Source organism: Eriocheir sinensis, unplaced genomic scaffold, assembly GCF_024679095.1.
Source record: "Eriocheir sinensis breed Jianghai 21 unplaced genomic scaffold, ASM2467909v1 Scaffold759, whole genome shotgun sequence".
NCBI classification, from domain to species: domain Eukaryota; kingdom Metazoa; phylum Arthropoda; class Malacostraca; order Decapoda; family Varunidae; genus Eriocheir; species Eriocheir sinensis.
In genome coordinates this window covers 189,499-204,737 of record NW_026112119.1, presented here as the reverse complement: position 1 = coordinate 204,737, position 15,239 = coordinate 189,499, and positions in this window count along the sequence as shown.

Sequence of the window (15,239 nt, the reverse complement as noted above, 5' to 3'; positions counted from 1 at the left end):
ACACATTGTTTTCAAAGGATGAAAGAGAGTTGGGATGGAGATATTATCAGTGCGATGTGGAGAGATTTGTTAGTGTCAGCATGGCATCGAGGTTACAGAGGTTAGCGTAACCAAGGGGCGGTTGGTGCGGTGTGGGGAGCGAGGGGGCCGGGGGTATGGGCGTATAGTGTGAAGAGAGGGTGAGTGGGGAAGAGACAGGAGAGGTCGGTGTGAAGGAGAGAGAGAGAGAGAGAGAGGTAATAATTGTAATTGCATCAGAACAAGTACACAAAATATTAAAATTATATTAATGACACTAACGTCGATAATAATGTAAGCAGTAGTTTTGATAGTATGAACACAAGTAATATGAATAATAATAATGACAAGAATATTATACTGATACTAATTATAATAGTAATAACAACAATGGCAACGCTAATAATAGTAACAATGACAAAAAATAATAATAATAATTATAATAATAATAATAATAGTGTCACTAAATAAACGTTGTAGCCTATATCAAGGTGTATGAAATGATTAATTGATTTATATAATAAAATTTAAGCTGCACAGGCGCTGTGGCTGGCTCCGTTTCTTTCCTTTACGTTAACATATGTTTCCATATCAATCATTTAATTACGCTAAGTATATATTTGCTTTTTTCTGGTGGACATGAAATATAAATGAAAATATTGATAACACCGATTCGACCATAACCAACAGCAACACCGCCTCACCGCACCGTATGCAGTTGTCTGCGGGTCGACTGCCAACACCGGTTTTTCACTCTCTTTCAAGGCTAAATTGAACTAAATACAAGTAATAGATTAAATATACGTTGCTACAGAACCGCCAGTTTGGGAGGTGTGAGGCGAGCCTCTCTTGTCGCTGGCAACCCTAAGTCCCAGCCAATTACCGGCTCGGTAAGAGGTCAGGGCGGGGCATCGACGGTCGCCACCCGCCGTTCTATCTTAAGATGCCCAACCCGTGTGTTTTACGATATTTCTAAATCACACAACACTAGACACGAACCTACACGTCCATCGAGCTTTCCTTGCTGCTTTCCTTGCTGCACTGATATTCACTTCCTTAATCACCAAGTCTATTATTACAGGCTCAAGGTGTTTGCACCAGAAAAAAACAGCATATAAACACGGAGCGACCCACACACGTCCTACCCTACCAAGGCTAACCTACTACTACTACTACTACTACTACTACTACTACTACTACTACTACTACTACTACTATTACTACTACTATTACTACTACTTCTTCAACTTTTTCTACTACTACTACTACTACTACTACTACTACTACTACTACTACTAATAATAATAATAATAATAATAATAATAATAATAATAATAATAATAATAATAATAATAATAATAATAATAATAATAATAATAATAATAATAATAATATGACTACTACTATTACTACTACTACTTCTACTACTACTACTACTACTATTACTACTACTACTACTAATAATAATAATAATAATAATAATATGACTACTACTACTACTACTACTACTACTACTACTACTACTACTAATAATAATAATAATAATAATAATAATAATAATAATAATAATAATCTGACTACTACTACTACTACTTCTACTACTACTACTACTACTACTACTACTACTATACAACATAAATGATACCTCCACCCATGTTTATTCTCCCGACACATAATCATGGAGGGCTCCATAGCTTGGAGGTCATTAGCCCCAACTCTGTTCGCTAATGACTGTGACACCTATTACTACTAATATGACTACTACTACTACAACTACTACTACTACTACTACTACTACTACTGCTACTACTACTATTACTGCTACTACTACTATTACTGCTAATATGACTACTACTACTACTACTACTACTACTACTACTCGAGTCGGTTCAGCCAGGTCTGAGGTGTTCCGTTATCGTGCGCTTGCAACCTGCTGTCCCACGGCGTGTCCGATTTGATGGATAAATAATATATGGCAGCCTATGGATAAGAAATGGGTGTCAGTGTCGACGATATACTGGGAATAATTTTATTAATACCGACACATATTATATATATATATATATATATATATATATATATATATATATATATATATATATATATATATATATATATATATATATATATATATATATATATATATATATATATATATATATATATATATATATATATATATATATATATATATATATATATATATATATATATATATATATATATATATATATATATATATATATATATATATATATATATATATATATATATATATATATATATATATATATATATATATATATATATATATATATATATATATATATATATATATCGAGACAGCTGTGTCGTTACTTTACAGTATGAGGTCACTGATTATATAGGAGGGTATGTGGGGGTTATGGGTGTGGGTGCGGGTGGGTTATGGGTGTGGTTGGGTGGGTGTGGGTTATGGGTGTGGGTGTGGGTGTGGGTGGGTTATGGGTGTGGGTGGGTGGGTGTGGGTTATGGGTGTGGGTGTGGGTGGGTTATGGGTGTGGTTGGGTGGGTGTAGGTTATGGGTGTGGGTGTGGGTGTGGGTATAGGTGTGGGTGAGCTATAGGTGTTGGTGGGTGGGTGTGGGTTATGGGTGTGATTGTGGGTGGGTGGGTGGGGTGTGGATGTGGGTGGATGGGTGTGGGTGTGGGTGGGTGGGTGTGGGTGGGTGTAGGTTAGGGGTGTGGGTGTGGGTGGGTGTGGGTTATGGGTGTGGGTGTGGGTGTAGTGTGGGTGAGCTATGGGTGTGGGTGGGTGGGTGTGGGTGTGGGTGTGGGTGGGCTATGGGTGTGGGTGGGTGGGTGTGGGATATGGGTGTGGGTGTGGGTGTGGGTGTAGGTGTGGGTGTGGGTGTGGGAGGGTGGGTATGGGTTATGGGTGTGGGTGTGGGTTATGGGTGTAATTGTTGGTGTGGGTGTAGGTGTTGGTGTGGGTGGATGGGTGTGGGTTATAGGTGTGGGTGTGGGTTATGGGTGTAGGTGGGTGGGTGTGGGTGGGTTATGGGTGTGCGTGTGGGTGGGTGTGAGCAGGTACTAAATATTACTTTAATAATGTACACATACAAAACAGGTTTACATGAAAAACGAGATGCTGAAGTGCACATCAGTTTACGTATATAAACATGGAGCCAAAAGAAAGTGAGATAGAGATAAATGAGAGAGAGAGAGAGACTCATAGATACATACATATGTACACGCAATACGGTATGTGTTGGGGGGGGGGGGAGAGTAGGGGAGTAGATATAATATCAACTGATTAAATAATTACATAAGCATTATACCTGTTAAAATAAGAACATAAGAACATAAGAACGCAGGAGTCTGCAAGAGGCCGGTAGGCCTGTACGAGGCAGCTCCTTTGACCCTAAGCTCCCGTGTATCTAACCCCACCTAATATCGCTGTTCATGAATTTATCTAGTCTATTTTTGAATGTGACAATTGTATTGGCACTCACCACATGACTGCTAAGCCTATTCCACTCATCCACCACCCTGTTAGTAAACCAATTTTTGCCTATAGTAAACCAATTTTTGCCTCTCTCTCTCTCTCTCTCTCTCTCTCTCTCTCTCTCTCTCTCTCTCTCTCTCTCTCTCTCTCTCTCTCTCTCTCTCTCTCTCTCTCTCTCTCTCTCTCTCTCTCTCTCTCTCTCTCTCTCTCTCTCTCTCTCTCTCTCTCTCTCTCTCTCTCTCTCTCTCTCTCTCTCTCTCTCTCATTTATCTCTATCTCACTTTCTTTGGCTCCATGTTTATATACGTAAAACTGATGTGCACTTCAGCATCTCGTTTTTCATGTAAACCTGTTTTTGTATGTGTACATTATTAAAGTAATATTTAGTACTCCGCTCACACCCACCCACCCACACCCATAACCACCCACCCACACCCACACCACACCACCCCACACCCACCACCCACACCTGCCACACCCACACCACACCATACCCACACCACACCCACCCACACACCCACACCCCACCCCACACCCACCCACCCACACCCATAGCCCACCCACCCACCCACCCCCAACCCACACCCTCCCCACACCCACACCCACCCCCCACCCCCACACCCACCCCCCCCCACCCACCCACCCACACACCCACACCCACCCCCCCACACACCCACCCACCCACCCACAACCACACCACACCCACCCACCCACACCACCCACACCTCCCCCCCACACATACATACATACATATATACATATATATATATATATATATATATATATATATATATATATATATATATATATATATATATATATATATATATATATATATATATATATATATATATATATATATATATATACATACATACATACATACATACATACATACATACATATATACACAGTAAGAGAGAATGAATGAATGCGGTGCTACGCTCCCAGGCCACGCCTGTCCGCTGCTGCAGGGTGACGGAAGTGTGTTCACACTATCCAACACTGACAGGCTCCGGGCCGGGCCGTACCGGCGCGGACCTGCAAAATATTATCTCCGACAATCCCGACCGGCAAGTGGTTGTGACGGTCCGCGCCGGAGACGTGCAGGTCCGTAGCGGTGTGAACACAACACTGGGTTTCCCACTGAAGAATATTTTGTCGTCCGGAACGGTGCGGTACGGACCGGTCATTTTACGTATGGTGTGAATCAGCCTTTGCCGACCGAGATGACCCTAAACTACTTCAGCCATTTCTTTTTTTTTTTTTGTCTTCTTTTCCTTCTCTTTTCCAACTTCTGTTTCTTTTGCTTTATTATTTCACCTTACTCCTTCCTTTAAACAACTTCTCTTACCTAATCTTTCATCAAACCATTTACTTTTTTTTTACTTTTTCTCTTTTTTTCAACTTTTTCTTCATCGTTTAACTTTCTCTTTTCACCCATTTTCTTCACTTTACTGTTTCTTCAACTTCACTTTTCTTCTGTCAATCAACTTATCTAACGTTTTCTCAACACATTTATTTTTGTCCTCATTTTCTTTATATTTTATATTTTTAAATTTCTCTACTATGTATTTTCCTTCTTTTCCTACCTGACTGTGCTCATCCTGAACAGCTTCCTTCTCTTCCTTCGGATACTTCATCAACTGTTTCCTCATCGCATTACCTTTTCCGCTACTCTTTGTTTTTCCTTTTTTTATTTAACCAGTTTTTCCACAACGAGACAATTCGTTCATTAACTTTTTCTCCTAACTGTTCTTCCTATTTTTAGTCCTCCTTTCCCTCATCTTCATTTAATTAACGTTTTGTCTGATGGTTAAACCTCTAACTTTTCCCCTGAGCTCTTTTCATTAGAGTTTCTACCATATCATTTGGTCGTCGTCATTACATATTAACCTTCCGCGCCTTCCTTACCATAATCATTTAATTCAATCCTTCGTATTGAGCATCATAAAGTACGGATTAAAGATATGGGGATATAGTGCTGCATGCCATATCCAGCAGGTGCAAAAAACAACAGCCAAAGTTGCGCTTGGTGCAATAAATTTGACCATGCAACACCATATATAGGGAGCTAAAGTGGCTGAAGATATGTGATATGTACAAGTACGAGTCAGGAATCACTGTGAATAATGTAATGAGTTAAAGATTGCCGGGTTGGTTGTTCTCGCTCCCTAAGGTGAGTGAGACTCGCGATGTCAACACAAGACATCAACACCAACTACTTGTTCCCAAAACTAGAACTTGTATAGGAGACAGGTCTCTACTGGTAGCTGGACCTAAACAGCCTACCTGATCACGTGAAGGACACCAAATATGTCTATTTTCAAAAGTGAGTTGAAAAAACTATCTTTTTTAGTTTTAACGAACAGACTTTCTCCAAGTCGTGACTACACTCATGTATATGATATTTTGTTTTATTATACATTTTATGACAACATTCTTGTATATGGCTATTATATTATCTTACGACAACGTGTACGCACATTCCTATTTTATTAGTATTATATCATTTTATTCTTGTTTACGGAAAACCTTATGTCTTATATTTTCAAGATCTAGGTTTTATATTGCATCGTTTACTATTATCTTATTTCCTATTTTATCTGTATATCTTAACTTGATATAAGGTCCTAGTATAGAAACCCCAGTATGTTATTTCGCTCTGTACTAGGACGTTTTCGTCACAATGTATGCCAGTAATAACCAGGGCAGTAGCAAGAAGTAGTAGCCCCCAATAAAAAAATATATATGTGGGCCCCATACAGACAACCGAGTTTTACATTTTTTTCAGTAATAGTAAGGAGTACAGCTATTAAAAACAATGAATGATGATGTTATATATTTAAGTGGTGCTGAGCCGGGCACAACGTGGGGGCACGACTGATAAGCAGGCCTATCAGAGTACAAAAATAATGTTTCTCTTAACAAAGTATGATGATTTAAATGCAAAACGATCATTAAAAGGCTTTTTTCGAGCTTTGTGGTTTGCAAACTTATTAACCAAAGCATCAAAATCACGAGATCTAGCAACATCATGTTCAATGAAGATGATTCCTAGAGCAGAGAGCCTCTCATCTGACATTGTTGACCGCAATTTTTTTTTCTTTCTATTAAAGCTTCTCTCTGCACTTGCAACAGTAACTGGAGTTGTTAACATAGCTCTCAACACAATTCCAGTGTTTGGGTATATTTCCTGAAGATTATTACTACAAATATATGTTAAGAAATCTTTAGCAGTAGCAAGAGTTTTTTTCTCTACTGACAACAGCAATGAAATGTCTCAACTCCATTTCCAGTTCAGGTGCATCAATGTCTCCCATTATTTCCTCATATTTCTTGCATCGAATGTGAAGCTTGTTTTCGTCAATACACTGCTTGAATTGCTTTGTATTTTACAAAAAAGCCAAACAGGTTATGCCACTCCATAAGCTGACTAATTCCCGAGTTGACGGATGATATAACCTGATCTACTACAACAAAGAAGAACTGACCTTTTTTTTTTGTCCTCAGATAAGATACTTTCATTGCGACACATAGTCAAACATGCTTTTTTTTTCTTCGTGTACGCGTCTGCGGAAATACTTTGGCTACATTCACCTGCTCAGCTATTTCCGATGCATTAAGATTTTAAATTTTTTTACAACAAAGGAGGCAGCTCAAGGGCACAAAAAAGGAAACAATAATAAAAAAAGCCCGCTACTCGCTGCTCCCAAAAAGAGTCATAAGAGGTGTCCGAAAGAGAAGTCAATTTCGGAAGGAGAGGTGTCCTGATAACTTTCTCTTGAAAGAGTTCAAGTCGTAGGCAGGAGGAAATACAGATGAAGGAAGATTGTTCCAGAGTTTACCAGCGTGAGGGATGAAAGAGTGAAGATGCTGGTTAACTCTTGCATAAGGGGTTTGGACAGTATAGGGATGAGCATGAGTAGAAAGTCGTGTGCAGCGGGGCCGCGGGAGGGGGGGAGGCATGCAGTTAGCAAGTTCAGAAGAGCAGTCAGCGTGGAATTATCGATAGAAGATAAAAAGAGGCAACATCGCGACGGAATTCAAGAGGTAGAAGACTATCAGTAGGAGGAGGAGAGCTGATGAGACGAAGAGCCTTAGACTCCACTCTGTCCAGAAGAGCTGTGTGAATGGAGCCCCCACACGTGAGATGCATACTCCATACGAGGGCGGACAAGGCCATTTGTATATGGATATTACCTGCGCGGGGGAGAAGAACTGGCGGAGACGACACAAAACGCCCAACCTCGAGGAAGCTGATTTACCGAGAGAGGAGATGTGAAGTTTCCAGTTGAGATTTTGAGTTAAGGATAGACCGAGGATGTTTAGTGTTGAAGATGGTGATAGCGAAGAATAGGGGATAGGTGTTTGGAAGTTTGTGTCGAGTTGATAGGTGGAGAAATTGAGTTTTTGAGGCATTGAAGGACACAAGGTTCCTTCTGCCCCAATCGGAAATGATAGCAAGGTCTGAGATTAAGCGTTCTGCAGCCTCCAGTCTGGAGTCGTGTACTTCCTGTTGTGATGGGCTTCTATTGAAAGAAGTTGAATAATGCAGAGTGGAGTCGTCGGCGTATGCGTGGATAGGACAGTTTGTTATGGAAAAAAGATCATTGATGAATAACACGAAAAGAGTGGGTGATAGGACAGAGCCCTGTGGAACACCACTGTTGATAGGTTTAGGGGAAGAACAGTGACCATCTACCACAGCAGAGATAGAATGGCTGGAAAGGAAACTGGAGATAAAGGAACAGAGAAAAGGATAGAATCCGTATGAGGGCAGTTTAGAAAGCAAAGAGTCGTGCCAGACTCTATGGAAAGCTTTTGATATGTCTAGCACAACTGAGAAAGTTTCACTGAAGCAGCTGAAAGGATGACCAAGAGTCAGTTAAGAGAGCAATGAGATTGCCAGTAGAACGCCCCTTGCGGAGCCCATACTGGCGATCAGATAGAAGGTTAGAAGTGGAAAGGTGCTTTTGAATCTTCTGGTTAAGGATTGATTCAAAAGCTTTAGATAGACAGGAAAGTAAAGCTATAGGGCGGTAGTTTGAGGATTGGAACGGTCACCCTTCTTTGGCACAGGCTGTACAAAGGCATACTTCCAGCAGGAAGGAAAGGTAGATGTTGATAGGCAGAGACGAAAGAGATTGACCAGGCAGGGTGTCAGCAAGGAAGCACAGTTTTTAAGGACATTAGGAGGCACTCCATCAGGTCCATAAGCCTTCTGAGAGTTGAGGCTAGAGAGGGCATAGAAAACATCATTTGGAAGAATCTTAATAACAGGCATAAAGGAGTCAGAGGGGGGATGAGTAGGAGGTATATGCCCAGAATCGTCCAAGGTGGAGTTCTTACAGAAAGTTTGAGCGAAGAGTTCAGCCTTAGAGACAGATGAGACGGCAGTGCTGACGTCAGAGTTAATGAGAGGAGGGAAGAGGAAGAAGTGATATTGGAGGAGATATTTTTGGCTAGATGCCAGAAGTCACGGGAAGAATTAGAAGAAGTAAGGTGTTGACATTTTCTATTGATAAAAGAAGTTTTGGTAAGTCGGAAAATAGATTTGGCACGATTCCGGGCTGAAATGTAAAGGTCATAGTTAGCGGGAGTTCGAAGGCTCTGGAACCCTTTGTGAGCTGCCTCTCTATCTTTAATAGCACGAGAACAAGCATGATTAAACCAAGGCTCTTTAGCATGAGGAGTAGAAAAAGAACGTGGAATGTATGCCTCCATTCCAGAGACAATCACTTCTGAGATGCGTTGGGCACACAGAGAGGGGTCTCTCTCCTGGAAGCAGTAATCATTCCACGGGAAATCGGAAAAGTACATCCTCAGGTCGTCCCACCGAGCTGAAGCAAAATGCCAGAAGCATCGCCTCTTCGGTGGGTCCAGAGGATGTACAGGAGCGATAGGACAGGAAACAGAAATACGGTTATGATCGGAGGAGCCCAACGGAAGAACAGTTTGACAGAGTAAGCAGAAGGATTAGAGGTAAGGAAGAGGTCTAGAATGTTGGGCCTGTATCCAAGACGGTCGGGAATACGTGTAGGGTGCTGAACCAACTGCTCTTGGTCGTTGAGGAGAGCAAAGTTGTAGGCTTGTTCACCAGGCTGGTCAGTGAAAGAGGATGAAAGCCAAAGCTGGTGGTGAACATTGAAATCTCACAAGATGGGGGTTTCATCGAAGGGAGAGTGAGACAAGATGTGCTCCACTTTAGAATTCAAATAGTCAAAGAATTTTACATAGTTAGTAGAGTTAGGTGAGAGATAAACAGCAGATATGTATTTAGTAATAGAATGACAATGAAGTCTTAGCCAGATGGTGGAAAATTCAGAAGAGTCAAGGTCGTGGGCACGAGAGCAAGTGATGTCGTTGCACACGTAGGCGCAACATCCAGCTTTGAATTGAATTTTAGGATAGAGATAGTAGGAGGGAACAGAGTAGAGGTTGCTGTCAGTAGCCTCAGCCACCTGTGTTTCGGTAAGGAAGAGAAGATGAGGTTTAGAGGAGGAAAGATGGTGTTCCACAGAATGAAAATTAGAACGAAGACCGTGAATGTTGCAGAAATTGATAAGGAGGAGGTTCGAGGATTTATCAGGACACCTCTCAGGTCGGCAGCCAGAAGAGGAGTCCTTCCTGGGGTATTTATGGTCCCCCCACAGGCAGCAGCTGTATTATACCCTGTATTGCGATACTGTTCAAAGAATGCCATAGTAGTAGTCACCCTGCCTGCAACACACCAATTGTTATGTCTGATGACTGAATAAGCTTGCTGGTCTTATTGATATGAAATAAAATGTCATACCATAAGCAAACTGCTGATAGAAATGGCCATTAGTTCAATATGTCCATGAGTGCACCTGCTCCTGTGGCCACGCCATCTTTTTTCTCGAGCATATTCTCTCAGCACTGATAAGGCATTGTTAATTTCCTTCATATGATATCAGGTGGTTTAACAGCTTCAATTCGTGACTCCACCTGTTACCTGATGGACCTTTAACTGTAATAGGCAAACATTCTTCAAGAATAGCCCATCGAGATGTAGATGAGCTAAATATCACATACATTCTGTTCATGATGCCCAAAATTCAATGGCATAATTTGAGGATTTCGCTGCATCTACAATCACCAAATTCAGGTATGAGCCACGCAGTACATACAAAGCACGTTGATTCGGTTCTAATGTACGTGCTTGTACTCCTTTATTCTTTCCACTCATGTTAGCACCATGATCGTAAGCTTGTCCTCTCATATCAGATATATCTATCCCAACCCCATTCACCTTGTCAAGGAATGAGTTCAGTAAACCGTCACCAGTTGTATCATGCACATTCAAGAAACCAAAAAGGCCTCACAATTTAAATCTCTCTCTCTCTCTCTCTCTCTCTCTCTCTCTCTCTCTCTCTCTCTCTCTCTCTCTCTCTCTCTCTCTCTCTCTCTCTCTCTCTCTCTCTCTCTCTCTCTCTCTCTCTCTCTCTCTCTCTCTCTCTCTCTCTCAGGCAAAGGCAAAGCCTCCAAGAGAATTTGCACAAAATTTCAGCTTGGTCGGATAAATGGGAGATGCCCTTTAACGTAGACAAGTGCCAGGTCCTTCAAGTAGGAACAAAAATAAAGTTCGATTACGAAATGCGCGGCGTTAAACTCATAGGAGCTCAATGAGTTAAGGACCTGGGGTCAAAATCGCGTCAAACCTCAAATTCTCACAGCAATGCATCGATGCAGCCAATAAAGCAAACAGAATGTTGGGCTTCATTAAAGAAACTTCTTATTCAAGAATAAAGATGTAATACTTCCGCTCTACAATAGTTTAGTCAGACCCCACTTGGAATATGCGGTACAGTTTGGTCTCCCCACCATGCAAAGGACATTGCTAAGCTAGAAGGTGTTCAGCGTCGAGCAAAAAAAATGATCCCTTCCTTGCGCAACAAATCCTACGAAGAAAGACTTTCGACCCTTAACATGTTCTCTCTTGAAAACGTCGCCTCCGAGGAAAACTGATCGAATGTTTTAAAATACTTAATGGTTTCACGAATGTAGACAGATCAACATTGTTTATGATCGATGACACTTTGCGAACGAGGAACAATGGCATAAAACTCAAATGTAGACAAGTAAATTCAGACTGCACCAAATTTTTCTTCACCAACGTTGTAGTGCGAGAATGGAATAAGCTCCCACCATCAGTGGTCCAGTGTAACACGATTGACTCCTTCAAAAACAAGCTCAACCGTCACTTCCTTGAGATTAATATTAACTAGAGTAGAAAAGCAACGTTTTGGAGCCATCTGATTAATGTAAAATCACTTAGGTTTAAGGATAGACCACCTAGTCTGGACCATGGGGTCTGTGTGGTCTGATTTTCTATGTAATTCTGTGTAATTCTCTCTCTCTCTCTCTCTCTCTCTCTCTCTCTCTCTCTCTCTCTCTCTCTCTCTCTCTCTCTCTCTCTCTCTCTCTCTCTCTCTCTCTCTCTCTCTCTCTCTCTCTCTCTCTCTCTCTCCTTCCGTCTCCCCCCCCCCACAATGCATGGCTCTCAATGAAGACGATTAAACAGTTCCGAAGTTGCTGTTGTGTTTGCAAAGGTAACGATTCCCTCTCGGCCTTCAGGAATAATTGATGTGAGAGTCAGCGCCTGAAAACACCCACGTTAGAGCACTGGGGTCCGTCTGCAGGAGCCACCAACTACACAGTCAAGTCTCTGACATCCCCGGTGGCACCTGGCAGACCTGTGTGTCGCTGCGCCGCAGGTGATTTTAATTATCGAAAAGAGAACTCGTGTCTCCCGCATTGTTCTTTTCTTATTTCTAAGCAGGGCGTGTGGCCGGCAGGCAGGCACGCATGACACACACACACACACACGGCCCGGTAGCTCAGTTGATAGAAAGTCGGCCTTACAACCAGAAGGACCGGGGTTCGATTCCCCAGCCGGGTGAAGATAAATTGGGTTAATCTTCTTTCACGTGTAGCCCTGTTCACCTAGCAGTGAGTAGGTACGCGACGTCAGGCAAGGAGTTGTGACCTCGTTGTCGCGGTGTGTTGTGTATGAGTGGTCTCAGCCCTACCCAAAGATCGGTACTACGAGCTCTGTGCTCCTCCGTAGGGAAACGGCTGGCTGTCTCGAGCATAGCTGGGCGTTATCGCGATAAGTTATCGCGATACTTTATCGCTGATAACAAAATCGGGTTATCGGCCATCCGCTACTTATTTAAATATATATCGGTATCTTCGTTACTTTTGTAACCAAACTAGCGATAATCACTACTTTTTTCCGCCTCAAAAAAAAAAAAAAAACGTTTCCTCCCTACTGCGTATGCGTGGCCCGGGCGCCCGGTGTTGTATGAAAAACTTTGGGGTATGAAATATCTTCGGTGAAGAGATTTCACACTTAGATCATCAACATTAATACAACTAGGTTATGTTTTATATTAGACTCAAAGTCAATATATCAAAGAGAAAAATCATTTAATTTTGCCCCAAAAATGATTATTCACTGCCTCAAATTTGAGAGTCCGTATTCGTTTGTGAGCATGCCATGGTATTGAAGGCACCCGGTGTTGTGTTATTTGGTGTCCCATCGTCAAAAGCTGGCGCTTTTGTTTACAAACACTGGTCTCTCGTGAACTGCGCATGTTCAGACCAGTAAGTGTAGACCTGTAGAGTCTCACAAAGCTTTTAACACATTAAGAGTTGCTGGAAGGCTGAATCAGACATACAGTACCACCATCCTCGCTGTTTCTAGAACGACACTCGGTACATATAAATACAACTCGTACAGAGTGTCGTTCTAGAAACAACGAGAGATAATGTGAATACTGTATGTCTGATTCAGCCTTCAACTATACAATTAAAAAGCTTTGTGAGACTATACAAATCTACGCTGCTGGTCTGAGCATGCGCAGTTCTGAAGAACTCAATGTTCTAGTATTACCGTCCATAGGTACGTGTCAACGTGTGTTTGTCGGGTTTTGTAAGTATTCTAAAATACATATAATGAAAATTTTAATTCATATATGTTTTTCTATTTGAAATATGAATATAGTATCGTTTTCACCTATCGGACTTATCGCTAGCTAGTATCAGAATTGTGGATTTATATCGGGTATCGGTTATCGGTTATTGGCTATATTTGTGTCTCCAGTTAACGAATATCGGTTATCACAGATAAGGTTTTTCATTATCAGTTATCGGTTATCGGAAATAAGGTTTTCGGTTATAGTGCCCAGCTATGTTCTCGAGAGAGACCCTCAGCGAACCAAGAGGTGAATTACACACACACACACACACACACACACACACACACACACACACACACACACCTCCACCACATTCCAAAGTCTGTCCTTCAATACTGTCATTTTCTATGGGAATTCTGCGTGCTAGAAGGGCGTGTGTGGAGCATCTCAAGGTCGCAGTGCGGGGAGGGATGAATGTGTGCCTCTGAGCGGTGCGGCGGGCAGCGCGGTGTGTGTGTGTGTGTGTGTGTACGGTCACTCGGTGTGTCCAGGCAGCCCGTCACTGAGGAATGCGAGGAATGCGGCGCGGGTGGACTTTAAACCGGGGTACGCGAGGGTCCGTGGGAACGCTTTTGAATGACGCGGCGCCGGCTATTTATAGATTTGAGGCCATTACTCGCGTGCTCTCAGGAGGGCTGCTGCCCCTGATGGTCCATGACGCAGCCTATTAGCGACATCAGCACGGCACAGGGAGTCTTCTTGCTGCTATACAGGCTAATCAGCAAAGTGTAATACCCGGGCCTGTCTTCCTAGACATATCGGTGTCTCGGTTCGCCTGTTTGAAAAGCCTCTCGTTGACGTTGCTGGGATTGTCGTGGACTGTTTCGTTATTTCGGCGTTCCTTCTCCTCCTCCTTTTCCTTCTCATCTTTCTATTTCTCATTCATCACAGTCTTCCTTATTCTGTCTTCCTCCTCCTCCTCCTCCTCATCATCATCATCATCATCCCCTTCCTCCGTCCACCTTCTCATTTATCTTTCTACTTCTTTTTCATATTGTCTTTCTTCTCTTCTCCCCTCCTCCTCCTCCTCCTCCTCCTCCTCCTCTTCCTCTTCTCGTTCCTCCGTCCACCTTCTCATTTATCTTTCTACTTCTTTTTCATATTGTCTCTCTTCTCTTCTTTTCTCTCCTCCTCCTCCTCCTCCTCTTCCTCTTCTCGTTCCTCCGTCCACCTTCTCATTTATCTTTCTACTTCTTTTTCACTCAGGAAGGCTTTACCATGACTCATCTCCTCTCTCCGAAAATAAGATGACTCAAAAGGAATATAGCGTGACTCACCTCTTCTCTGCAAGCATTATATGACTCAGAAAGACTTGTGTGACACACCTTCCCTGCATACACAAGCCGACTCAGGAGGGACCTCGTGTGACTCACCTCTCTGCATGCTTGAAGTAATGACTTAACCCCGTAGACTAAAGGAGAATGCATGCATATTTGTGAGTCATTGAAATATAGACTTTGGGAGAATTTGAGTCAGTGAAGGGAGGAAGGAATGGAGAGGGGGAGGAGGAAAGGGATGAGTCATGAGTCAGTTGTATAAGGTGGATGATGAGAGAGAGAGAGAGAGAGAGAGAGAGAGAGAGAGAGAGAGAGAGAGAGAGAGAGAGAGAGATGCCTTTAGCGTAGTGTATTAGCCCTAGTAAGGAGGAGGAGGAGGAGGAGGAGGATAAGAAGAGAAGAAATAAGATTAGGAGGAAGGAAAAAAAAAGGGCCGTGGGGGGAGTAAATA